Raw genomic sequence first — 27,212 nt, forward strand, 5'->3', positions numbered from 1 at the left:
CCATAAGAAACTGTGTCCCCTTCTCAGGACTGTGTTCCTCAATAGGCCTCCCAGCCTGGCCAGTCACTGTGCGAGCCCTGTCACCTCTCCTGGGGGCAGAGGGAAGAGGTCTGGATGGAGCAGCACCATCTCTGAGGGCCCCCAGATCCCCAAACCCATGGGCTAGTCACAAACAAGTCTCACCAGCAGCCTCACAGGAGGACCATTTGCCATATAGAGTGGAAAATGATGAACGTTTGGCAAAAGGCTAGCACGGGGGTTCAGGGAAACCAAGACTCCAGGTGGTGCCAGCCCCTCCCCTGGGGAATGGGAGCAGCCTGGTGTGAAATATTCTTGCCCAAAGTCAGCAGCCAAGTGTTCTGGGTGCCACGTGCCTCACGCACACTGCAGGTCAGGTTTTCAGAAGAGCTGGCCCAGGGTCTGGGGGTGAAAAAAAACTGGGGGATTTGGGGGAGGCCTGGAAAAGGTGGGGTTCATCCAGGACCCCAGAAGAGGCAAGCTTGTCTATTGAGAGCTGGTGAGGAAGAGAGTGACAGGGCACCTCTTGGTCCTGGGAACGGGTGCTTGACTCAGCAGAGACCAACCCAGGGCTGAGGGACAACCCTCTGGGCCTGGCGGGGAGGCAAGAGAGATGGGAGGTGAGGAGGAAGGAGTGGGGAGCAAAAGTGGGGGGAAGGGGAGAGAGGTGGAAGAGTGTTGCGAAGGTGAAGAAAGAGGAGGAAAAAGAGAAGGGAGGAAAAGAAAGGTTGGGGGAGGGGAAGGAGGGAGGTGAGCAGGGGCGAGGAGGAGGGAGGAGGAAGGAGGAAGAAAGGGGCGGGGCCAGAGGAGGGAAGAGAAGAAGGGGGAGGGGAAGGGAAAGGGGAGGAGGCGGGAAGGGAGGGGGAGTGGAGGAGGGGCCTGCGCGCCCGCCCCGCGCCCTCCGTCCCCGCGCCGGCCTCAGCGCCCTCGCGCGCCGCAGCATCCCAGCCGCCGCTGCCGCCGCCGGGCCTCCCCGCCACCCCCTCCCCGGCCCGGCCGCCTCCCGCCGCCGCCGCCGCCGCCGCCGCCATTCCTGGCGCCCGAACTCGCCCGGCCGGGAGCCGCCGCGGGCAGGACGCGCGCTGCAGGTAAGCGGCCGGGCTGGCGCGGGAGGGAGGGCGCGCGGGGCCGGGCAGGTGCGCTGGGGGCGGCCTGGACCCTCCGCGGAGCCCCCACTCCACACCCCTAGGCTCCTCACCGGACCCTCGGGGCCCTCCCCGAACCTCTGCAGGAGCCTCCTTCTGGGATCCCCGGACCCCTGGACTCCTTCCTGGATCCCCCCGGGGCCCCTCCTGGGACGCCTCCCAGAGACACCTACCCGGACCCCTCCGACCCCCTGGACCTCTCTGCTATCCCTCCCTGGCCTTCTCCCCTTCCCGGTTGCCTCCCCAGTCCCTGCGCGCAGGTGGCTCCTCTGGGCGCGGGGGAGCGGGGGCGCGCTGCAGACCCGGGCCAGGGAGGGGGCGGTGCGCTCGGCCAGGCCCCGTCGCGCCCCGGCCCGCCCAGTCCGGCCCCGCCAGGTCAGGCCCCACTCCGGCCAGCCGGGCTCTGGCCGGGCCCCCGCGGGCTTCTATTTTGGTCGCGGAGGCCGCGGACCCTGTGCACTGGACCCGGCGCCGCGCACTCAGACAGGTGGGGCAGGTTGGGCCGCAGTGGTCAGGTCGCGCCGCAGTGGTCAGGTCGCCGCCTTGGCAGTGAGTGCTGCAGGCCTCGGTTTCCTTTCGGGTTTTGGTTGCATTATTCTAGAACAGCCCGGGAGAACCACAAGCCTTAGCTTGGGCTGCACCTGTTGCAGCCGCCTAGTGAGCTGCAAGGGGCTGGCTCTACTGGGGTTATGCCAGTAAAAACGTGTAAAGGAGAGTTGAACTCGTGGTTGTCCTCTATTTGTCTGGCTTAGTATTTTAGGGGGTAGGTGGGGGAGTGGGTGAATGGGAGCCTGTAGGTGGGCAGTTTGCGTCAAATGAGGCCTGATGTCGAGGGCTGGGTCCTGCTTTCCGGAACGTTTTCCACATGAAGTTGCTTTGCTTTTGTTTTGAAAACCTCACTCTGTGTTGAGCACATCCCAGGCTCGTGGGTGGCCAGGCCCCTGAAGGCCAAGCTGGACGTGGGGCCTGGGGCCAAGCATCTCACCCTGCTGTTCTGAGTCTTTTCAAATCCACCAGGCGCCACGGAACGGAAGTTTCCTTTCCTGGGGGTGACGTGACACCAGTGGCCTGTCACCTCATATGTATCCTAGGCCTGGGGCCTGCCTGCTGGCTGCCCAGGCGAGGTTATTTGGGAATGTTTACTGTGTCCCAGAAACAGGCAGCTCTGGCCAGTGCAGGGGCAGGATTCTGGTAGAGATGATAATGCCCTGATTGTCATTTTGACAGTTGGTGTCTGTGTATATCATGTCTTGGTAGTCGTCAGCCAGAAGAAGAAAGCAGGCGGGCTCAGCATACCCACCAGGGAGGCTGGGGTGGGAAGATGAGGGATGCACTGGCCTGTTTCTGTGAGCAAAGACTGCCCTCCCATAAGGCCAGACCTTCAGACTGAGAAGAGTGTACGTGGTACACTCAGCGAGTCAAACAAAGAAATAAAAACACGTCACTGGTGCCAGGAGCAGCCCTGGGGTCCCAGGAGGGTGGGCCGCTTAGGAGTTGGTAGACGGTGGAACTCAGTGGCTGTATTTCAGAGTGCAGACAGGCAAAAGGCCACCGTGGGGATGCAGAGCCCCAGCTGCCATGCCAGCCCAAGGTCTTGCAGCACAGCACAAGGGAGGGACTCCATGGGAGGGGGCCCACCTCCTGAGAAGCACACCCAGAGTCTGTTGAAAATGCAGCCTTGCACAGACCCCCCTGAGTGCCTGGGGTCCTGGGCTGAGGTTTAGAGTGCAAGACCAGCGACCATGTTGCATTTGATATCCAGTGGGTCTGGGGCCAGGGAGATGTCCTTGGTGACATCATCCACTTGTGGACAGTCCTCTCCATGTGGACCGCTGGAGGCAGATGTTACCTAGAGCCGCTTTCCCCACACCAAACGGGTGTGTCTAGGCCAAAGCTTGGGAGTGCACGCTAATGGCCAGCTTTGACTGAGGAGGGAGGGAACGTCCGCTGCTGCCAGCACAACAGCAAAATCAATAATGCATTGCAAAGATCAATGGTTTTCTCTATCTTCTGTGCTTCTGCATTGAGCCTGTTCAGGCTTCTGCCTCTCTTGGTTCCATTTCTGTTGGGGAAGGAGGGATGGGCGGGTCCAGGAGGGTGGTTGCAGATTCTCCTCCTGACCCCTGGAGCCAGGACCCATGGGGATGAAACTTGCCACGTGAAAATATAGAAATAAACGTGCCATCGGCTGACTGTCGAGCTTAGTTGCTGAGAGAAAGGCTGCTGTCTGCTGTTCCCAACCAGGGCAGTTATTTCTTCTTTGAACTTGGACAATTCCAGGAAGAAGACTAGAAGGTGAGAAGGAAGGTGGCAGAGGCACCTGGGGTGGGTCCTCTCTTCCCTGGGCCAGGGTCCGCCCTGGGCTCGGCAGATGCAGTTCCTCAGCCCTGCCCATTGCATCCCCATCCCCATCACCATTGCCGTCCAGGGTCCAGGGCTGCTGGAGGATATAGCTGCTGATTCGGTCAGGTGGAGAGGGTGTGCCAGGGCCTTCCCTGGAAGCTGGGTGGTGTTTTCGGTACACTAGTTAAGGCGATCCTTGGGATAAGCAAATTTCTTTGCTGCTTGTGGCTCACTTTTCAGCTTCTGTGACCCTCCCTGAGCGAATTTGCCTTTAGCTGGGGGTGTCACAGCAGGGGCCCCAGCTTTCTACTGCCTTGCTGCTTCCCCTGGGGCATCAGCAGCCGCCTTCCCACAGCACCTGTGCAAGCCTCAGTAGGGGGCAGGCAGGGTCCTGTTATTTGGTCCAGAAGTTTCAGATGCTGCCCATGAAAGCAATGACTGCATCCCTGCCCTGGATCACATCTAAGTGGCACCCCAAGATTTCTGGCTTCGATCAAAGACTGATCCAGAGCTGTCACTTGGATCAGCATTTGATCCAAGCATCACTCCTTTGAAAACTAGGCTATTGATGTGTCTCATGGACATTTGTGGAGTGAATGATGATTTTAAGGAATTCCTTAATCACAGCATCGTGGTTATGTTAGAATAACCTTCACCCTTTAGCGATAGATACTGAGTGTTGGTAGATGAAATGATGTTTGGGATCTGCCTCAGATTAGTGTGGGGTGGGGAAGCAGAGGGGATGAGAAGGGGCGAGATGGTCTGAGTGGACAGTTTGGGGTCTGGATGAGAGTACCTGGGTTCTTTGTTCTGTTCTGCCTACTTGCATGCACTTTGAAAATTCTCCATCATGAAAAGTTAATAATAATCGGAGATCTCCAATTCCTCCCTGTAAAACATGCCATTGGATTCTTTACTTCATGATGGCATCATTCAAAGGTTTACTTTAAAAGATGTGCCAATCTATTAAGTAGAAATGTCACTCCTTAGTGTAGACTATAGAGAATGTGCCCTCTCCATGCACAAATGCAGGCGCTCAGCACGGAAGCCCATCTGGAAGGACACACACCTGGTATTCAGCAGATCATTATGGAGCCGCCTATGTGGACCTGGTGCCAGGCGCTGCCCCAGGCTCTAGGGACTCAGCCCTGAGTGAAAGCAGCACTCCACAGTTAGCAAAGGGTGGGGCGTGTGTGAATGTGAGTGAGTGTGTGTTGGGGGAGGAGAGGGAAGAGGAAGAGGGAACCTGTACTTTGTCTTCTTTTTGTACTTATGTATGGTTTGTTTCAGTTACAAGGAATTATTTTTGGAATATCAAAATGAATTTTCAAAAAGTGGTCTTCATTAGGTCATATATTTTCCTCTGGCGTTTTAAATAGAATTTGATTTGTGGAAGTTCATGTTTCTACACATCTTAATAACAGATGAATTGGCTTCCATGAGGCAATCAATGAATCAATAGTTATTGACCCTCTGAATATGTGCTTTGTGGGCTATGAAAGATAGAAATCAATATGCTACTATCAGCATTACGGGAGACAAGACAAAGACCCTGACAATTAAATCATAGTACAATCCAGCCACAGAAGGGTTATCCTTACACTCAGTACAGAAACAAAGGCCAAGTCTGGTCTGGAGCCTGCGCCAGAAGGGTCCCCATTGCTGGTTGGCTGACCTGGACCTAGGGCTTGTTCCAGCATTTCCTGTGGTGTCTTTGTTTTCTTCTTCCATTTAGTAAAGTATATGTTAAGTAACCTAAAGCTATAGCAAAAACATAAGTGGTGCGTGCTGCATAGAAGTCTACAAAGTAAAAAGTAGAAATTGCTTAGAATTGTAACAGTTTTTGTATTTTCCTGATCTGTTGCAAGAAATTAGAGTTGCTTGAGCAGCCAGAACGTAATTTGCCTTGATGTAGAATGTGGGTGTTTGCTAGGCCTTATGATTTGTGTGTGTGTTTTGATTTTGTTTGGAAGGACAGAAAGTTTCCCGTTAGGCCTGCAATTGACCCACTTGGTTCTCACTGTGAGTTTAGGAGCTTTTGTTTGTTGTTGTTCCTGACCGGTGTGTCCCATGTGCTGTGAGGGCACAGCCCGGTGCTGCAGCAGGGCTGTGGCGGGGCTCTGAGCCCTGGGCCATCTTTGAGGGCTGAGGGTCTTGGCACATGTTCATTGTCGTGCTGCCAGGAGCCGCCTGCCTTTGCGCCTGCACAGAACCACCCAGTGGGTGGATGCACATTCTTTTCCCCCATCTGGATCACACTTATCCTGTATAGCCCCCTCCTTCTGAGGGCCCACAAGGAGCTGAGCCATCTGGGCAGGTCACAGTGCCGGCACGTCTGGTCCCTGGTGGGTGATGCTCCTGTGTCTTAGGTTCCTGACCTGAAGGAACTGCTTACCTTTCAGGGCCCTCCCAACTCTTGCACTTGTCCACTTGATGAAGTTTCACTGCTTCCCCAGAAAACACGTATTGAATGTCAGTCATGGCTGGGTGCCGGGGAATATGGTCAAGTGGAGGGAGATGGGAGGCTAATGAGAGGGGAGATAGATAGTTCTAGGTCCAGCCGCTTAAGGGTCCAGTGGTTTGTTGAGAGGGTGGTTGTGATTTAAAATCAGGTGGCCCCTGTGCCTTGCTGAGCCCTAGATGTAGGGGAGGTGAGGAGTGGTGAGGGGACACTTAGGCACACATGAGCAATGGTAGGAGGGCGGTGCGGGGCGGGCCTTGCAGGAGCTTGGGCAGTCTCCTCGGGTGGGAAGCAGGCTGATTGCAGGTGTTCTGTGAAGACGGAGCCAACAGGACTGTGATGGATCCCATGAGGGCTGTTGCAGCAAGCAAGGGGTCCAGGATGACCCAAGAGTCTTGGATCGGGTGTTGGAAGGGTAGAGTTGCCATCACTCTGAGACTGAGGTCTTCAGGGGAGCAGTTGTGAGGATTCAGAGGGATGGTGTGGCTCTCAAGATAGTACAGGTGAGAGTCCTACTGAAGTGTCCCAGTGGAGGTGGGGAGGAGGAAGTTGGAGGAAGGGATCTGGAGTTTGGGGGAGTGCTCTGAGCTGGGACCCTAATCTTGGCAATATATTGTAGCTATAGAGATGACATTTTGAAAGGGAATTTGGATGAGACCACTAGGGAGTTGAGGTAGATGGAAAAGAGAAGAGGTCCGAGGACTGAGCCTGGAACAAGAAACCAAGAAGGTGCGGCCAGCGAGGTAGGGGATAACCAGAGGGTTCTGAGGGCATCCTGGAGGCCACACGCAGCTTGCATGAGAGGGAGGGTGACAGCGGAGGTCACGAAGGTGAGAACCGAAGACAACCTGGGGTTTATCCATGTGGTCTGGGATGGTGGGCTGAAGTATGGGGTGAGTTTCTTGAGAGAAGGAAGGAGGGGAATTTGGGACAGCAGGACCCTATTGCTTTTTCAAGAATTTTGCTGCCGTGAAGGGCAGTGGGGTCATGGGCAGATAGGGCTGAGGGAGGCCCGCTTGGAAGGGTTGCATCCTGAAGAGAAGGATGGAGCAGAGTGGGAGGAAGCCGTGAGGTGGGTGGGAGGGACAGAGACTGGCTGGGGCTGCCCCTTTGGTGAAGGGTCCCCATGAGCTGCTGTTGACTCTCGGTGTGCGCTGTGCCTCCTCTTGGCCCCGGGGCCCACAGATGCATGGGGCTGTCCCATCGCTGGTGGACTGTGAGCATTTTCCTCATCACCTTAGTGAGTGCTGGCATTGTCTCCAGGCCGGGCAGGGATGGCCTGCATTTTGCCTGCAACACTGACTCTCAGTTCCACATGGACTGAACGCTGGAGGAATGGGAGTGTGCTTCTCTGACAGTGGTCCCCGCACCAGCGGCATTGCACCCCTGGGAAATGCAGAGTCTCCCTGGCATCTGGAACTGTGGGGTGGGACCAGCCATCTGTTTTTTGTTGTTGTTGTTGTTGTTTTTGAGACAGAGTCTTGCTCTGTCGCCAGGCTGGCATGCAGTGGTGTGATCTCAGCTCACTGCAACCTCTGCCTCGTGGGTTCAAGCCATTCCCCTGCCTCAGCCTCCTGAGTAGCTGGGACTACAGGCACACGCCACCATGCCTGGCTAATTTTTTGTATTTTAGTAGAGACAGCGTTTCACCATGTTGGCCAGGATGGTCTCGATCTCCTGAGCTCAGGTGATCCTCCCTCCTCGGCCTCCCAAAGTGCTGGGATTACAGGTGTGAGCCACGGTGCCCAGCCTCAGCCATCTGTTTTAACAGGCTCCCCAGAGGCTTTTGAACTGCTGCCCTAAGACAGGCCCACACTTGGGAGTGGGTGGGACAGGCCCATGGGGAGAAAGTAGCGGTCCCCAGGTTGGATGCACCTTAGACTTGGGGTGCTTTCCACGTGGAGTCCCACTAGAGGCAATGCTGTCCTACTCAGTTTTATTGACATGAATTATGACAAAATGTATTCACTTCAAACACACAGTTAACTGAGTTTTGACACATGTAGATAGCCATGTGACTGACACCATAATCAGGATATAGACCAGGATTTGGTAAGCTTGGGCCTGCAGGTCAAGTGTGCTGGGCCAATTTATTTCAGAATCATCTGTGGCTGCTTTTATGCTATTGCAGCAGAGGTGAGCAGTTGCCACAGAGACCATATGGCCCTGAGAATCCCCCTAAATTTCCCTGTTGCCCCTTTTCACTCAACCCCCTCTTCCCAGCAATTACTGATCTGCATAGATTAGATTATTATAGATTGAATTTATTTCTTCAATACTTTCAAAGTGGGAGCATATATTTGACAGTTGCTCCTAGACCTGTGATGGGATTACATCCTAATCATAAACCCATCGTTAAGTTGAAGATATCCTAAGTCAAAAATGTGTTTGATACACCTGACCCGCCCAAAAGCATACCTTAGGCTAGCCCACCTTCAGCGTGCACAGAACACTTATATTAGGGCAGAGTCATCTAACACAAAGCCTTTTTTATAATAAAGTGTTGAATATAATTTATTGAATGCCACACTGACAGTGAAAAGCAGAATGGTTGTGTGGATACTTGCAGTACCGTTTCTACTGGATTCGAATGGCTTTCACACCATTGTAAAGCCAAAAAATCATAAATGAAACCATTGTAAATGGGGGACCATCTGCATACTCTTTTGTCTAGCTCCTTTCACTCTGCATAATGTTTTTTAGATTCTTACATGTTGCTGTGCATACCGGCACTTGATGTCTTTTTATTGCTGAATAGTTGGTGGACGTTTGAATTGTTTCCTCTTCTGGGTTTATTGTGAATCAAAGTGCTGGGAGCTACAACTCAACCGCAAAAACTGCCAGTTAAAACGTGGGTAAATGTGTCAATAAAGGTGATTTACAAACGGCCAATAAACATGTGAGAAGGTGCTTAACATCATTAGTTGTTAGGGAAATGTGAATCAAAGCCACAGTGAGATACCATCTCGCACCCTACTAGCTTTAATTAAAAAAAAAAAAAGGAGGGTGGAGGGAAATAACAAGCGTAGGTGAGGTTATGGAGAAATTAGAACCCTCATACACTCCGGATAGAAATGTAAAATGGTGTAGCTGTTTTGGAAAAAAGTTTGGAGATTCCTCAAGAAGTTAAATACAGAATTACCATATGACCTAGCACTCCCACTCCTAGGTATATACCTAAAAGAATTGAAAGCAGGGACTCACACAAAAACTTATACACGGCTGTTCACAGTGGCACTATTCCAGTAGCCAAAGGACGGAAACCCAGATGTCCAGCAGTGGATGAATGGGTAAGCTAAATGTGGTATATTCATACATGGCCTATGATTCAGCCATAAAAAGGAGTGAAGCGCTGATACGTGCTACAATGTGAATTCACCTCAAAAACTTTATTCTAAGTGAAGGTAGCCAGGCACAGATTAATAGCTGCATATTGTATTATTTCATTGATATGAAATGTTCAGAATGGGCAGATCTTTCCAGACAGAAAACACGTTAGTGGTTGCCAGGGGCTGGGGAGGTGGGGGAATGGGAAGTGAACACTTAATATGCATTGGGGTTCCTTTTGAGGTCCTGGAACTAGATAGGGGTGATGGTTACATAACATTGCGAATGTACTAAATGCCACTGGATTATACGCTTTAAAATGGTAAATTTTATCTTACGAGTATTTTACCACAATAAAAGATGATATAAGACATGCTGTGAGCATTCGTGGGCAAATCTTAGCGTGGACATATGTTTTTATTTCTCCTGCGTAACTACCTACAAGTGGAATTACAGGGTTTCATGGTAAGTAGATGTTTAACTTGATTAAAAATCTGGCAAACTGCTTTGCAAAGCAGTTGTATCATTTTATGTTCCCACTGCTAACGCATGAGAGTTGCAGTTGGTTTACGTCTGTGCCAACACTTGCTGTTGTCAGTCTTATTAATTTTAGCTATTCTAGTGGAAATGTGATAGTGCTGTATCCGTGCAGTTTTAGTTGAGCGTCTTTTCATGTGCTTATTAGCTATTTGTGTATATTCTTTTGTGAAGTGTCTGTTCAGATCTTTTGATCACTTTTTAATTGGGTTGTCTTCTTACATGTGAGTTGTAAGTGTTCTTTACATATTCTTGACTCAAACCTTTTGTCAGATATTTGTATTGCAAATATTTTCTCTCAATCTATGGCTTGCCTTTTTATCCGTTATATCTTTCAATGGGCAGACTTTTTGGTTTTAAGTTGTTTTAATGGTTTGTGCTTTTTGTACCCTATTTAAGAAATCTTTGTCTAACCCATAGTGATAAAGATTATCTGTGTTTTCTTCTGAAAATGTGGTAATTGTAGCTTTTATGTTTAGATCTGAGATCCATTTTGGTTGGGCGTGGTGGCTCACGCCTGTAATCCCAACAGTTCGGGAGGCTGAGCTGAGTGGAACACCTGAGGTCAGGAGTTTGAGACCAGCCTGGCCAATATGGTGAAACCCTGTCTCTACTAAAAGTACAAAAATTAGCTGGATGTGATGGTGCACGTATGTAATCCCAGCTTCTTGGGAGCCTGAGGCAGGAGAATCACTTCAACCTGGGAGGCGGAGGTTGCAATGAGCTGAGATCGCACCATTGCACTCCAGCCTGGGTGACAGAGTGAGACTCTGTTCTCAAAAAAAAAAAAAAAAAAAAAAAATCTGTGATCCATTTCGAGTTAATTTTTAATGGAAAGAGCTAAGGATTGAGGTTCATTGTTTTACATGTAGACATCCGATTGTTCTCACACCATTTGTTTTAAAGTAAACAACAACAACAAGCCTCTTCTTTCTCCAATGAATTATGTTGGTACCATGTTTGTAAAGTAATTGACCATATCTGTGTGCCTTTGTTTCTGGATTCTGTTCTGTTCCATTATGGCTTATTCCTCATAGGTCCCAGTATCACACTGTCTCTGTAGTAACTCCTGAAGTCAGGTAGCATGACAATTTTGCTTCATTTTCAAAATTGTAGTGTCGGTTCTAGATCCTTTGCATTTTCTTATATACTTAAGATCAGTTTGTCAGTTTCTACAGCAAGCCTGCTTGGATTTTGGCCGGAATTGTATTAACTCCTTAGATCAATTTGGGAAAAAACATTGTAACAATATTTGGTCTCTTGACCAATGAGCATGGAATCTCCCTCTATTTTCATCTTCCTTTATTTCTTTCAGCAGTGTTTTGTAGTTTTGAGTGTACAGGTCTTGCACATGTTTTATCAGATTTACTCATAAGTATTATACATGGATTTTAAAAATTTTATTTTCCAGTTGTTAATTGCGATATATAGAAATTCAATTGATTTTTTCTATTTTTTGTTTATCCTGTGAACTTTGCTAAGTCGCTATTTAAGTAGCTTTTTTTGTAGTCCCTCAAGAGCTTTCATATAGATAATTCTGATGATTATGAATAAAGACCAGTTTCTTTCCAGTTAGAATGCCTTTTACTCCTTTTTCTTCTTTTCTTTCACTTCTAGGACTTTCAGTACAATGATTAATAGAAGTGATAAAAGTGGACATTCTTGCCTGTTCCCAATCTCAGGAAGGAAGAATTTCAAGTTTTGTTGTTGTTGTTGTTAAGTATGATGTTAGGTAAAGATATGAAGTGCCTTTTACAAGGCGGTGGAAGTTTTTTAATTTGTTGAGAGCTTTTATCATGAGTAGGTGTTGAATTTCCTCATATACTTTTTCTGTATCTGTTGAGATGATCATAGGGTTTTTCATTTTTTGTTTGTAAATATGGTGAATTACACTGGTTAACTTTTGAATGTTAAATCATTCTTGCATTTCTGGCACAAATCCCACTTGGTAATTATGTATCTTTTTAATATATTTATTTTATATATTATATATATATTTATATATTGCTGGATTTGATTTGCTGCAATTTTATTAAGGATATTTGTGGCTATGTCATGAGGGATATTGTTTTCTTTTCTGGTACTATCTTTTATATTGTTATCAAAGTAAAGTTTGCCCCACACAATGATTTGAGAAGTGGTTCCTCTTACTATTTTCGAATAGTCTTTGTAGGATTGGGCTTCTCTTGCCCTCCCCTCCCCTTCCCTTCCTTTCCCTTTTTGGAGACAAGGTCTCACTATGTTGTCCAGGCTGGAGTGCAGTGGTACAATCATAGCTCAATCATAGCTCACTGCAGCCTTGACTTCCTGGGCTCAAGTGATCTTTCTGCCTCAGCCTCCAGAGTAGCTGGGACTGCAAGCATACACCACTATGCCTGGCTAATTTTTTTGAATTTTAGCAGAGACTGAGTTTCACTGTGATTCCCAGGCTGGCCTTGAATTCCTAACCTCAAGCCATCTTCCCGCTTTGGCCTTCTGAAGTGCTGAGCTTACAGGTGTGAGCCACTGTGCCCAGCCTGTCTGGGGTTTTCTTTATGGAGAGGCTTTTAATTATGAATTCAATTCCTTAACATAGGACTATGAAGATTTTCTGTTTCTGTTTGAGTCAGTTCTGGTTATTTGTGTGATTTATTGAGCTATAATTTTATATACAGTGAAATCTTTCCTGTTAAATGTACCATTCTGTGAGTTTTGGTTAATGCATGTGGTTTTGGTAAATATAACCATACCAAATCATTTCCACACCAAATCAAGGTATGGAAAATTTTCGTAACTCCAAAAATTCCGTCTTGTGCCCCTTTGTAGTCAGTTTCCTTTCCCCAGACCTAGCAACCACTGACCTGTTTTCCATCCCTCTAGGCTTTTCCAGAATTTCATATAGAAGGAATTATACAGATTGTAGCCTTTGAGTCTGGCTTCTTTCACTCAGCATAATTATGCAGGTATTTGAGCAGTAAATAAAGCAATCAGTTCGATGTCTCAGGAGTAACTCTGGCATTTCAGAGTGATGAATTGGAAAGACAAAGATTGGAGACAAGGGAAAGAAGTTATGGGACAAGAATGCTAGATGACGTTCATGGTGACCTTGTTATAAATGATATGCCAAACTCTATCCGTCTCATGGAGTTCTGACCACAGTCCTGTAAGACTGGGTCAGTTCTCACCTCTTGTTTACAGGTGAGAACAGAGAGAATAAGAATGTTATTCTTGAAGCCGCTCAGCCAAGAAGTGGTGAAGCCAGGAGTTGTGATTCGATGCTCTGTACTGAGGTCCAGCATCTAATGCATGCACTAGGAGGTGGCAGTTGGTTAGTGGTTTTTTTTTTTTTTTGAGATGGAGTTTCGCTCTTGTTGCCCAGGCTGGAGTGCAATGGTGCAATCTTGGCTCACTGCAACCTCTGCCTCCCAGGTTCAAGTGATTCTCCTGCCTCAGCCTCCCAAGTAGCTGGGATTACAGGCATGCGCCACCATGCCCGGCTAATTTTGTATTTTTAGTAGAGATGGGGTTTCTCCATGTTGGTCAGGCTGGTCTTGAACTCCCGACCTCAGGTGATCCTCCCGTCTTGGCCTCCCAAAGTGCTAGGATTACAGGTGTGAGCCACCGTGCCCAGCCCGGTTAATGTTTTAAAGATTTTAAGGCACATGTACCCTTTGGCCATTGGAGTCTGAATGAGCTAGACATTTAGTTTATTTAAAGAATCATGAATGTTAAGAAGCATTTATTGAAAAGGGTGTTTCTCAGTGTTTATAAATAGAAAATCCAGATATAACCTGGGCAGCTACTGACAGTGAAATAGTTAGGCAGGATGTGCCATAGTAACATTGGTCACTCTTTAAAAATCTAGTGTAAAATATGCCTAATGAGATGAGAAGTCAGCATAATACATCATGTGTTAAGAACAGTTTGTGAACCAACATGCACGGCAAGGACTTACAATTGCCTAGAAAGCACTAGACCGTGTCCAAAATGCGAGTCAGATGTTTAGTTGATGACGTGCCTTCTGTTTTCTCCTTGGTGCTTGTCTACATTTCTCTGATTTTCTGCAACAATACTTGTTATGGAAATCACAAAGGAGAAATACAAAGGAAAAGGTTGAAAAATGTAGCTCTAGAACACACACACACACACACACACACACACACACACACAACATACTACACACATATCCCTCCACCACCCACCCAGTACACACACACCAAACAACATACACATCACACCACACACCCCATACCACACACTACACACATACCCCCACACCCAAACACCCAGTATACACACATTACACACACACCACACAATACATCCACACACCACACACCCACCGCACAATACATCCACACACCACACCACACATTCCCCATACCACACACTTCACACATACCTGCCACACCACACACACATAACACACAACACATCCATACACCACATCACATACCACACACACAGCCACCACACTACATACACACACCACACCACACACACACTACATATATACTGCATACATACACCGCACATCACACCACGAACACCCCATGCTACACACATACCCCACCATGTATACACACACCATACACGTACCTCCCCACCCCACACACCCAGTCCATACACACCACACACACTACACAAACCCACCACGTGGTACATACACATACCATGCCACACACACACACAAAACACACACAACACACACTACACATACACACCACACACATCACACATCAAACCCCACACATAACACCACACAGTCATATGCTGCACGCGCCGCAGCACACACAGCACACACACACCCCGTATGCATCGGAGTCTTGAGAGCTTTGCACACTTTTCCTAGACTGGTCATGCGTGCCTTGTTCCCAGAGCAGGTGGGTGTTTTGCAGCTTGTTCTGCTCCTAAAGGGCACGCAGGCAGTGAAGCCGGCCGGCCCCTCGCTTGCCTCTCCCAGATGCAGCCCAGCTGCAGGTGGGCCTGCAGGGCGGGGTGGCCGCGGCGTCCTCTTTAAGGCTCCAGTTCCTGGGGGAGCCCGGAAGCCCTTCTGTGCCTGCCAGCTTGTGCGCAGCCTCAGTGGGGCCCGCCCTCTTCCTTAGTGGGGTTGTCCCTCAGTGGTTGTTGGGGGACTGTAGGATTATTAAATGAGATGACTGCTGTAATATCCCTTCTTGCCCACGTTTGAACTGAGACGCATGTGGAATTCAGTGTCATGTTTGAAACCAAGCCTCAGAGAGGTTTCAGTGCATGGACCATATTGCTAAAACATTTTTTATTACAATACAAAAGCTTCTTGACCATCAGGCAGCCTGGCTGTGTGGGTGTCTCATGCCTGGCTGGCTTCAGACGCTGACAGTGACCCACATGCATTTTATATTGTGAGGCAGCACACGCACACACGCACACACACACAGCACACAGATGCACACATGCCAGTAAGTTTTGCTCATAACAGCCGCCCTTATCTGTGACACCCCCTGATATTTTTATTTGATTATATTTGTTGAAAAACTGTGTTTGCAACCCCCAGATTGAGAACTACTGACCCCCATGTGACATCTGGCCCTATGTGTAACTGCATGGAAATGTAAAAATTTTAGTGTGAAGTCAATGTGTGTACACTATGTATTATTATCTTATTTCTCACATTGGCTGACTTTGACCATGTACTCCTCTACCGCTTGATTTTCCTCTCAGTGAGGCTAATCCCCACATTTCTGGGGCTGGACATGCCTTAGAGCCTTCAGCACAGTGCCTACCCCAGGGGCTGGTGTTGGACCGCAAGCCTGAGAACAACAGGGCAGGAAAACTGGGTCAAAGCAAAGTTCTTGAGCAGGCGGAATTGGATATCTGGCTTGTCTTTGAATGCTGAGGGCAGTGGCTTGGGTTTCAAATGTGGAATCCTGCGAAGCCGCCTGTCTCCCTTGGTCTTGCCTGTAAGCAGCGGCTGCGTCCTGGACGTTCTGTGGGGCTGAGGTCTCTCCGTGCAGGGATCTGCCATCCTCATGTTCCAGTTCCTTCCACAAGAGCACGGTTGGAGCAGGGCTTGGTTTTTGCCAGCTTGGCAAAACCAGAGAGGTGGTGAGAAGGCGATTTTTAAAATAGACACCAGTCGCTGCAGGACCTGGAATCAAGCCTTCGGGGAGATACAGACTCCATTTATTTACAAGTAACCGCTCTGTGACTCCAGCCAGTGGGCACAGGTTTTATTTCAACTGGAAGAGAGTGTCATTTAATAATTAGCACATTTAGGGCTGCAGAAGGGATAGATAGCTTAGCACAGATGTCTCGCGGTGGAAATGAAGGAGCCCTGAGAATGCAGACACGCTCTCTCCCCTTTCTCTTTTCTCAACGAGGAGACCATGCTCAGGCCACAGTGGCATTCTCTAAATAAGTGATGGTGTCATCTGGAGACTTCCACTGAGACATTTTGTGTCAGGACTACTCTGAAGCCTTTTCAAGCACTTACATTGTAGTTGCTACAGACGGAAAAACACTTGGCCAAGCACAGCCTTATTCATGAATTGTGTCAGGCCGGGAGTCCGTTCCTGCTGGTGTCACCCTCCCCAAACTGCTGGGCTGGGGGCCCTCTCCTTGCTGCTGGAGGAGGCAGAGCGTGCCTCCTGCTGCACAGGAGACATTTGCTACAGTGCAGTTATCCTGAGCTTTGCGGGGCCTTCTGCTGCTGGGGCTGAGAATGGCTGGGAGGCTTCCCTGAGGATCAGAGCTGTTGCTGATGCCTGTGTAAACCCTAACGAGTGTGGCCCGTGCTGTTCTTTGCGTTGTGACTCTTCCAAGTGCCTGTCTGATCAGAGCTGACATGAAGAGCAGATTCCATGGTCTGAGACTCTGGCCTCGTGGTCGTCAGAGTGATCCAGGTGTGGCCTGCTTGGTGGCCTTGCTGGTGCACATTCTCTGTGGATGTGTCCCAGGAGGGCAGCAGGATACAGCCAGCCAGTGGACGGTGGACATTGCAAGTGCTCTGACCGCTGTGAGCTGGTTGGTCCTCAACTGGCTTTGCTGCCTTCTTCTTAGAGCAGCTGGGTCGGCTCCATGGCCCACTACTTTGCAGTGGATCCCCTCACCCGTCTGGGCGGTGACCCCTCTCCCTGCCTCCTTTCCCCTCTTGGAGTCAAGGGAAGGTCATCGACAGGAAGCAGCAGCAGCGAAGCTCTCTCACCGGGTTTGCTGTTTTCATCTTTCCATCTCCTCCTTCCTTCTGCAGTGAGATATTTGCAGAATTTACTGTGAAGCACACCTAGCCTCAGTGTGCGGCCCTTGAATCTTCACAAATGGAGCCAGCCCTGCGATGCCTGGGAAGAGGAGCAGAGCACAGGGCCCTGGGGCCCCCTGCTCACCACTCCCCAGCTGATCACAGCGCAGGTTAATCTTGGCTGGCTTGACTCTGTGTGCCTTGGGTTCTGCAGCACATCCTTGTGCGTGTCACTCAGCATCCGTCTGTGACATTGGAGCTCACCCAGGGTCTTCTTCTCTTGCCTTGCCACCGCGTATTCCGGTGTGTGTGTCTGCCACAATTTAGGCACATTTATATCCGCCACAGGTGTCTGCTGCCCGCTCGGCTTCCAGTTTGAGGCTGTTAGGAATGATATTTTGAACATCCTTGCACACAGGCTGTGTTTTAGCCTTTTATTGTCCTTTCAGGACACCAAGGGCCCTCCAGTTCTTATGGCTCCACTTCCTGGGGCAGGTCTTGTCTCCGTGGTGGCACCTGTGGTTTAATTTTGTCTCAGACCTCCCACGTGGCACCCTGTTTCCAGTCCTGCTGTGAACCCTCTCCTCTGAGAAGGGGCCCCTGAACCAGCTCCTGTTGCTTGCTGATGGGCCCCGCCTCCCTCGCTGGACCCTCAGGGGTCTCTCCAGCTGTCCCCTCTGTGCATCCCACCCCACCGCCACCTGCTCACCCAGGCCAGGTGGGCACGTCCCTGTCATTCCTAACATGGTGTTTTTCAGCTTCACAGTTTCTGTCTCTGGCTGCACAGGGTCCACTCAATCTGCTGCCATCTACCCCTCGGAGAGCATGCAGTGCCTGCCTAGTGTGTCCCAGGTTCTGGGATGGCAGTGAGAGGTTGGGGGTTGGAGGAGAATGGACAAGACGTGTTACTTTTAGCAGGAGAAGGATGTGTGTATGTACTGATAGTGAGAGGTGACAGCCTGCTGGCAGTCCTCAGAGCCCTCGCTTGCTCTCGGCACCTCCCCTGCCTGGGCTCCCACTTTGGCGGCATTTGAGGAGCCCTTCAGTCCCCCACTGCACTGTGGGAGCCCCTTTCTGGGCTGGCCAAGGCCGGAGCCCACTCCCTCAGTTTGTAGGGAGGTGTGGAGGGAGAGGCAGGAGCGGGAACCGGGGCTGTGTGCGGCACTTGCGGGCCAGCTGGAGTTCCGGGTGGGCGTGGGCTTGGTGGGCCCCGCACTCGGAGCAGCCAGCCAGCCCTGCTGGCCCCGGGCAATGGGGGACTTAGCACCCGGGCCAGTGGCTGCGGAGGGTGTACTGAGTCCCCCAGCAGTGCTGGCCCACCGGCGCTGTGCTCGATTTCTCACCGGGCCTTGGCTGCCTTCCCACGGGGCAGGGCTCGGGACCTGCAGCCCGCCATGCCTGAGCCTCCCACCCACTCCATGGGCTCCTGTGCGGCCCGAGCCTCCCCTACGAGAGCCACCCCCTGCTCCACGGCGCCCAGTCCCATCGACCACCCAAGGGCTGAGGAATGCGAGCGCACGGCACAGGACTGGCAGGCAGCTCCACTTGCAGCCCTGGTGCGGGATCCACTAGGTGAAACCAGCTGGGCTCCTGAGTCTGGTGGGGACGTGGAGAGTCTTTATATCTAGCTCAGGGATTGTAAATACACCAATCAGCACCCTGTGTTTAGCTCAAGGTTTGTGAGTGCACCAATCGACACTCTGTATCTAGCTGCTCTGGTGAGGACGTGGAGAACCTTTATATCTAGCTCAGGGATTGTAAATACACCAATCAGCACCCTGTGTTTAGCTCAAGGTTTGTGAGTGCACCAGTCGACACTCTGTATCTAGCTGCTCTGGTGGGGCCTTGGAGAACCTGTGTGTGGAAACTCTGTATCTAACTAATCTGATGGGGACGTGGAGAACCTTTGTATCTAGCTCAGGGATTGTAAACTCACCAATCAGCGCCCTGACAAAACAGGCCACTCGGCTCTACCAATCAGCAGGATGTGGGTGGGGCCAGATAAGAGAATAAAAGCAGGCTGCCTGAGCCAGCATTGGCAACCCACTCAGGTCCCCTTCCCCACTGTGGAAGCTTTGTTCTTTCGCTCTTGCTACTGCTAGCTCTTTGGGTCCACGCTGCTTTTATGAGCTGTAACACTCACCGCGAAGATCTGCGGCTTCACTCCTGAGCCCAGCGAGACCACGAGCCCACCGGGAGGAACGAACAACTCCAGACGCGCTGCCTTAAGAGCTGTAACACTCACCGTGAAGGTCTGCAGCTTCACTCCCGAGCCAGCGAGACCACGAACCCACCAGAAGGAAGAAACTCCGAACACATCTGAACATCAGAAGGGACAGACTCCAGACGCGCCACCGTAAGAGCTGTAACACTCACTGCGAGGGTCCACGGCTTCATTCTTGAAGTCAGTGAGACCAAGAACCCACCAATTCCGGACACAATAGGGGATACAGGGGCTTTGAGGGGATCTTGAGGGTGAGGCTGCCTGACGAGGACGGGGCTGAGGTGTTGAAGTAACGAACACTGAGTTAGAACTCAGAGCAAATCGGAAACAGCTGGTGGCTGAGCTGGGCGAAAAGCTGTAGTTTTTAAAACATGGTGGCCAATCTCGCCATTGCTGTCACTGAGATGCAGGGTGTCTGTCCCCTTGCTGTGGATCTGGGTTACTTCCTAACTGCCTTGATTGGTGGAATGTGGTGGGTGTGAGGCTGAGTGACCCCCAATGTGGCTTCCCCATTGTTCACCAGGATGCTGGCTCTGGGAGCCCTGTGATGCCAAGGAAGGAGTTGGCCCTTTGGCAGCCATGCTGTGAGGAAACCCAAGCTCCACAGGCAGCCATGGGAGCTCCAGTGGGCAGCCCTGGTATTCAGTCCCCTCCACTCAGGGCCCTGATAAGTGAGGGGGACAGGCCTTCCAAGGACTGTAGCTGTAGCCCTTGGTAATTAGGTGTGTCAGCTTTGGTGTCCTTGGACATTGGAGCAGAGATGAGCTGACTGAAGCTGGGGCCCGCTGAGGCTCCTCACCCACAGAATTGGGAGCATAGTAACATGTTGCAGGCTGCTGAGTTCAGGGTAACATGCAACACAGCAGCAGTGACAGCAACAAAAGCGGTGGCTGCCCAAGGAGGGGGAAGGAAGGGCCTTGGGGTGGGGTGGGGTGGGGTAGGGTGGGGGATGAGGGGCCATAGGACTCAGGTTTTGGGTGGGAGAGTGGAGTGTGAACAAGAGGCAGACCCCTAACAAGGGTGCAGTGAGGATGATTCATTTCATCTCATCCCACACATTTTCATAGTCTGTGTATTGGGGGCTTTCTTGCTTTCTCTGTAAATGAACCATGGAGGAAACAATCCCTTTTCATAGGCGCACAGGGGACATAGGGATGAATGTCTGGTAGCTGCCGTAAAAAGTACCACACACTGGGTGGTTTCCAACAACAGAAATTTATTATCCCAGTTCTGGAGGTCAGAAGTAAAAATCAAGGTGTCAGCAGGGCCACACTCCCCTGAGGCTCTAGGGGGGCCTCCGTCCTGCTTCTTCCCTCTTGTGTGGCCCCAGTGTCCCTTGGCTTGTGACACATTGCTCCAGTCTCTGCTCCAACATCACATGGCGTCTGCGTCTGTCTTTCCCTCTGAGTGTATCTATAAGGGCACTTGTCCCTGGATTTAGGGCCCACTCAGATAACCCAGGGAGATCTCATCCTGAGATTCTTACATCTAGAAAGACCCTTTTTGCAAACAAGATTGCATCTCTTCAACCTGTTACAGCACACAAGAAGGCAATTGAAATACTGCGCGGGCTGAGCTGGTGGCCCTGGTGGGCGGAGACAGGGCTGGCAGGCTTTCACCTTCTCCAGGATATATTTCAGCAGGGCTTTATCAGCAGGAAAATGGAAACCACGGCTGCTTTTTGCCTTTGTGGGAAGCTGTAGAAATAAGAGTACAGTGGAAACTCTCTGCTTTGTAAAATAACTTCATGTTGACTCAGAGGGGAAACAGGAAAGGTGCCTTCTATCTTTTTTATGCGAGTTTTTCTCTCTGTCAGTGGGGCCTTTGCTTTTAAGGAGTGTTTCTACAAGAATACTTGTTGGATATTTAGTGTGAACAGGAAGTAAGATGTGCTGACTAACTTTTCCATTATTTTAATGGCATTTTTATTGCTCAGAAAATGAAGACAGAAAGCAAAGAGTGAAAGCTTTCATTGTGCTGGGTAAATGCCATAAACAACCTGCCTTTCTGAATTTTTTTCTCTGTGATTTTCAGATGCACACACATGCGTGCATGCATAAGTACACACACATCCATAGAGGGGGTGTTTCCCCAAAGCCGCGGTCATGCCACGCAGAGGTATGCACCTTGCTTTATTTGCTCACCACTGTGTCATAGATGTGTATGTTCTGCAGTGTGCTACGAAGCCGTGTGTGCTGTGTGTCCCTGGGGCCTTCAGTGGAGGTCTCTCCAGTCTGCCACACCCTTGACTGTTTTCCTTGGTGTACATTACTCTTGTCAAGGCATTGATTAGCAGGACACGTGATGGCCCCTGTGAATGGTGGAGCCCAGAAAAAGAAATTGGCAGTGTTTGTAGTAGGCCGTGTGTGTGTGTGTTTGGGGGGGGGGGTGCATGCGTGTGTGTATGTGAATGTGTGTGGGCATTTGTGTGTGTGTGTGTACGTGCATGTACCTTGTGCATATATGCATGTGCGTGTGAGTGCCTGCCTGCACATGTGTGCTCATAGGTTCCAGAATAGCAGTGCACAGCGTGCTGGAAGTCTGCATTCTGGGAGAGTTTCTTGGATTTAGGAGTCTCTTCTCATTAGGAGGCTTACTGAACTTATTTTACGGAAGTCTTAGTTGTATTTTTAGCCAAAAGATAAAACTTACCCCACTCTCCTCCATGCCTCCAGCTTGTCTAAAGTGAAATGGCCTGGGGAGAATTTGACAGTGATGTGGTGTGTTTCTCTGGGGTCAGATATGTCGGCTCTCCTATCCCTGGACAGGTCAGCCCAGTATCCCAGCCAAATATTGTGTATGTGCCTAGATCCTTCACAGGCATGACTTTTTGTTGGTGCCATGTGGTCATGGGGGCTTCCTTCCACAGTCAGGTTCTGCTCCGAAGTGGGGATTGGAGGCATCTCTGGAGCCTGGCGTGATACCTTTGCCATGTCCCTGATTGATTGTGTCGGTCAGGGTCCCCCACAGAAGTGAAACTAATGGGTGTGTGCATGTGTATGCGTGTGTAGACATTACAAGGAATTGGCTCACCTGATTGTGGAGATGCCACGAGTCTAAAATATACAGCAGGCTGGAGACCCAGAGAAGAATTGCAGCTCAATGGAAGGCTGTCTGGAGGCAGATCTTTCTGCTCTCCTCCTTGGGGGAGGTCAGCCTGTGCTATTCATGCCTTCAGCTGATTGGATGAGGACCACCCTCATTACAGAGGGTCATTTGCTTTACTCAAAGCCTCTGCTTTAAATGTTGATCTCATTAAAAATGTAATACCTCCACAGAAGTATCAAGAATAATGATTGGCCAGATATCTGGGTACTGTGGCACAGCCAAGTTGACATGTGACATCAGCCATCACACTGGTCAGTGCTCCCCAGTGCACGGGCCCCGTGGCATGCTATGTTTTATAAACCAGTGTGGGCCCTAGGTAAGGTGTGTGAGCTTGCTCAAGGTGTATTGTATGAAGGTGTTGCCCTGCTCCCAGAAGCCTGCCCCAGAGCAGGCAGGGCTTGTTATTCTTGCCCAGAGATCATCGGGCCAGCATGAGGTGGCCGAAGGTTGGCACTTCTTACATTCTAATGGCACCAGGAGCGAGGTCCGGGGCCTTGTGCAAGCTGTGCTCACACCTCAGCCGACCTTCTGCTTCTTAGGAAGGTTGCTTCATTCCAGTCACCATTGGCCCCATATTTAAGCATCAGTAATACCTTAGGTGCCTCTGGGGACCATTCCTGTTGTCCTCCTTCCAAAAACTGCTTCATTTTCCTTCAAAATGTGACATGGCTTGGACATGCTAGAGGCATTTATTAGCAGAAAGCCTGGGAGCTCTGCCTCCATGATATTTTCTTTTTCTGGGAAAAAAAATATTTGTGCAAGCCATGGTCATATCATTGTTTCCCGCTCTCTGTGAGCCTGCTGACATTGGCCTCCCGTATGCCTGGCGTGCTCTTATCAGACCTGTGTACCATCCTGTGAATTCTGCCGTAAACAGTCACAGCGAGGCAGGAGAAACACAGCCTGGTGGTCCACGGCAGGCTTGGTCTGGACTGGATGGGAGCTGCCTAATGGATCAGTAGGGGAATGCAGAGGGGTGCCAGCTCCAGGACTGGTAAAGGTGGCTCTTCTCTTTCTTTTCCATCAGGTGCAATGTTGGAGTGAATGAATGATTGATGGGTGAACAAGTGAGACAGTGGAGCTGGTCACAGAGGTAGGAGGGACTCAGGTCACTGGCCGTGTGGTGGGAGTGGGGAGCTGAGCCCATGCCAAGGCTGTGACCCATGGACCAGTCCTGGTGTGGTTGGGCTGGCAGGAGTGGGTGTTTGTTCCTGGGACTGGTGGCCAGCATGTGTCCCCTTCCCTGCTTCTCGCTGGCTGAGGCTCAGGATCTGGGGGCCCAGCAGGCCCCTTCTGGCTCCCAGGTGGGTGGGGACATGGGTCTCAGTCCCACCTGCTTTCAGGCCCTTGGGGCTTCCTGCCCAGCCTCTGTGACACTGGTTCTCACAAAACCAGGTCATTCCTGGCAGCCCAGGATGGCCTCCAGGTTGTGGCTGGTCTGTCCTCCAGCTGCAGGTTCTGCAGGTTCTTTCTCATCCTGCACCTCGACCCTTTTCCCCAGGAGAGCCTCCTCCGGGGTGGGCCCGGAGCTGGGGAGAAAGAGGGGTCTGGTGACCACATGGTGCCAGCAGGGCAGCTGTGAAACCCTCCCTGTAGCCCCAGGCACCCTCCTCAGGTTCTAAAGCCAGAGCTGCTGCTCTCAGAAGTGCTTTCTGGGACTTTTCAGGGTGGGACCCCAGGGGCCTCCGCAACAGGGACCCCTATTGCAGGGGCTGACAGTCACAGACTTGAGAGCAGAGTCTCCGGTCTTGAACCCAGCTTGGCCTTTCTCTACGGAAAGACTTGGCCAGGAGGAACGTGGTGGTGTGGGAAGAATCCGTCTGGCTTTTTTCTCTTCTTTGAGGGACATATGTCTGTCAGGCAGAAGCTGACATGTGTCTGTCAAGCTACATGTGTCTGTAGCTTGGGGGAGAGTGGCTTAATATTTCATGTTTTAGCCTTTGTCCTCTTCCAGGGTGGGCTTGAAAACGATAATGAAGTGTACACACTGAAAAAACAAAAATCACCCACGGGTTCTGAAGCTCAGTGGGGTTCTGCAGGTGAGTTTTAGTGCTTCTGGTCATACAGAGAAAAACTCATGTAAACGCAGTTTACGCAGGCTATTTAGTTGCTGCTTTCATCTGTGTATACAAAGGAACATAGCTAGTAATTAAGAACATGGAGGCATTTGGATCTGTTTATATTTTATTTGTCCACTGTAATCTTTGTGATGTTCTTATTTGGATTCGAATGCTGGTGATTGCTAAACTCAAGCACAAACACAGGGTTTAAGCGAAGGTTAATTATGGCTAAAATGCTTGCGATGCACAGGGCTGGGTAAATGAGTCAGGCTGTGTTTATCTTCGGGGTTTATTGGTGCCAGGTGTCTAGAAGCAGCAGTTTGAATTTGGACATCTTTGGAGGGAGGTTTCTTGGCAACCAAAGGGGGAGGTGGGAGGACTTGAGCCCAGAACTTGGTGCCATGCATCAGCAGAGTGGCTGGAACTCCTTTGGGCTGGGATGGGGACCGTGAAGGCAGCCCTTGGGGGACCCAGAGTGCTGCTGTGGGCATGGTACCCGTCTTCTCTCTGCCCTACTTCTCTGGGGGATGCCTGGGGAGGACCTGAGAAAGGGAACTCAAATTTCTGTCACTGATTGACCAGCCTGGAGTCTCTGTAGCCCTCTGACTGTCTGCCTTCACTTCTTTCTTCTTTTTGTTTTTTTGTTTGTTTTGTTTTGTTTTGTTTTTTGAGATGGAGTGCATTGCCCAGGCTGGAGTGCAGTGGTGCAGTCTCGGCTCACTGCAACCTCTGCTTCCAAGGTTCAAGCGATTCTCCTGCCTCAGCCTCCCAAGTAGCTGGGATTACAGTCATGTGCCACCATGCCCGGCTAATTTTTGTATTTTTAGTAGAGACGGTTTCACCATGTTGGGCAGGCTGGTCTCGAACTCCTGACCTCAGGTGATCCACCTGCCTCGGCCTCCCAAAGTACTGGGATTACAGGCGTGAGGCACCATGCCCGGCTGTTGTTTTTGAGACAGGGTCTCATTCTGTCACCCAGGCTGACTCCCTGCAACCTTGAACTTCAGTCCTCCCATGTCAGCCTCCTGAGTAGCTGGGACCACAGGTGTGCACCACCATGTCTGGCTAGTTTTTAAATTTTTAGTCTACTAAAACCTCATCTAGACCTCTAGATGAGGTCTTGCTGTGTTGCCTAGGATGGTCTCAAACTCTGGGACTCAAGGAGTCGTCCTGCCTCGGCCTCCTAAAGTGCTGGGATTACAGGCGTCAGACCCTGTGCCCGGCCTTCGCTCCTTTTTAAGGTTCGGGTCAGCTCCGAACGGAGCACTGCTTGCTCAGGCCTGGGATGTTTTGTTGTTGTTGTTGTTATAGCACAACTTACATATTTCAAAATGTAGTATCATTTACAATATCTTAGGAAAAGTGGCAGATATCTTACAGTATCTTAAGATAAATTGAATGAGCGCTTCCTTTCCAATACTTTATTTGTTGAGACAGGGTCTTGCTCTGTTGCCCAGGCGGGAGTGCAGTGTTGGCTTACTGCAACTTCAACCTCCTGGGCTCAAGTGATCCTCCCACCTCAGCCTCCTGAGTAGCTGGGACCACAGGCGTGTGCCACCATGCCTGGCTAATTTTTTTACATTTTTTATAGAGATGGGATCTCACTATGTTGCCCAGGCTGGTCTCAAACCCCTGGGCTCAAGCACCCCTCTCACCTCAGCCTCCCAAAATGCTGGGATTACAGATGTGAGCCACCATGCCTGGCCCTCTCCAGTACTTTGAGGTCTACAAGATGTATCTAGAAAATTTACTACTGTGGGAAATGAAGACTACTTAAGTTGAATGGGGGGAAAGGGGAAGGGCCTGGGGTTTTTCCTTTTGATTAACTTGTAACATTGGCCTTCGCGCAGCTGAGGAAGTTTCATATATTCCATAGACATCATTAAGCACCGACATCATTAGGCCCAAAGCTCTTGCAGGACATCTTTGAATGCTATATGAATTCTGCCGTTTTGCTAGCGGTGATTTGGCTCTTGGGTCCACCATGTCATTAGGACTGTTAACTCCACTCAAATTAATTTTTGTCACAAATCTTACAAAAGGGGGTGCTTCTCAGTGTTTAGGTCCACATTCTATTTTAAGGCTGTATATTTGGCTTTCATAAATTGTTCTTGGATGCCCAGTGATCATTCCTGTCCATCTTGTAAGTGTCTTGTCTCCATCATCTTCTCAATCCCAGCTAACTTTGCCATCTCCTCCTCCTTTCTGGCCTTCATCGAGTTCTTACAACAGTCAGAAATTGTGAAGGACTTTTACTCCCCAGCCCTTGGTGGCTGCCATCTTGTGTTCTTTACCCTTCACCAGTGACTTCACCTTTGGGATGTGTTTTACTTTTCAGTTGCCTCTTGTGGGAAGCAAAGAGCATGACTCTTTTAAAGTCAAAAGGATTGTGCAAATTGACCCAGGACCTCTGTTTCACATTTAATCACAGAATTAGAAGCCCCTATTCCTGTGTGCACCTAAGCGGGCATGCACCCGAGCTGGCGTGCACCTCAGCCTGTATGCAGCTGAGCTGGCATGCACCTCAGCCTGTATGCATCTGAGCCAGCATGCACCCTAGCTGGCGTGCACCTCAGCCTATATGCACCTGAGTTGGCATGCACCTCAGCCTGTATGCAGCTGAACTGGCATGCACCTCAGCCTGTATGCAGCCAAGCTGGTGTGCACCTGAGCTGGCATGCACCTCAGCCTGTATGCACCTGAGCCAGCGTGCACCCTATCTGGCTTGCATCTCAACCTATATGCACCTGAGTTGGCGTGCACCTGAGCTGGCATGCACTTCAGCCTGTAT

At 50.3% G+C, this 27,212-nt stretch overlaps 1 protein-coding gene and 1 pseudogene across 14 annotated transcripts in view; one reads left to right on the forward strand and one right to left on the reverse strand.

Annotated features, from left to right (window-relative positions):
• Nucleotides 1–911: 911 nt before the first annotated feature.
• SEMA4D (semaphorin 4D) overlaps nucleotides 912–27,212 on the forward strand; it is a 137,191-nt gene continuing 110,890 nt past the window's right edge. For 5 of the 14 annotated variants that reach the window (XM_055091797.2, XM_063594348.1, XM_055091796.2 and 2 more), the window contains exon 1: nucleotides 912–1,106. The gene's annotated coding sequence lies outside the window, so the exon portion shown is untranslated. Of the gene's footprint in view, nucleotides 1,107–3,367; nucleotides 3,459–19,065; nucleotides 19,386–23,388; nucleotides 23,455–27,212 lie in introns of those variants that run through there. The other 9 variants (XM_055091795.1, XM_055091792.1, XM_034967674.2 and 6 more) reach the window with 6 other exon arrangements.
• LOC103783064 (ubiquitin-conjugating enzyme E2 variant 1-like) lies at nucleotides 23,758–26,619 on the reverse strand (annotated as a pseudogene).

Source organism: Pan paniscus, chromosome 11, assembly GCF_029289425.2.
Source record: "Pan paniscus chromosome 11, NHGRI_mPanPan1-v2.0_pri, whole genome shotgun sequence".
NCBI lineage: Eukaryota > Metazoa > Chordata > Mammalia > Primates > Hominidae > Pan > Pan paniscus.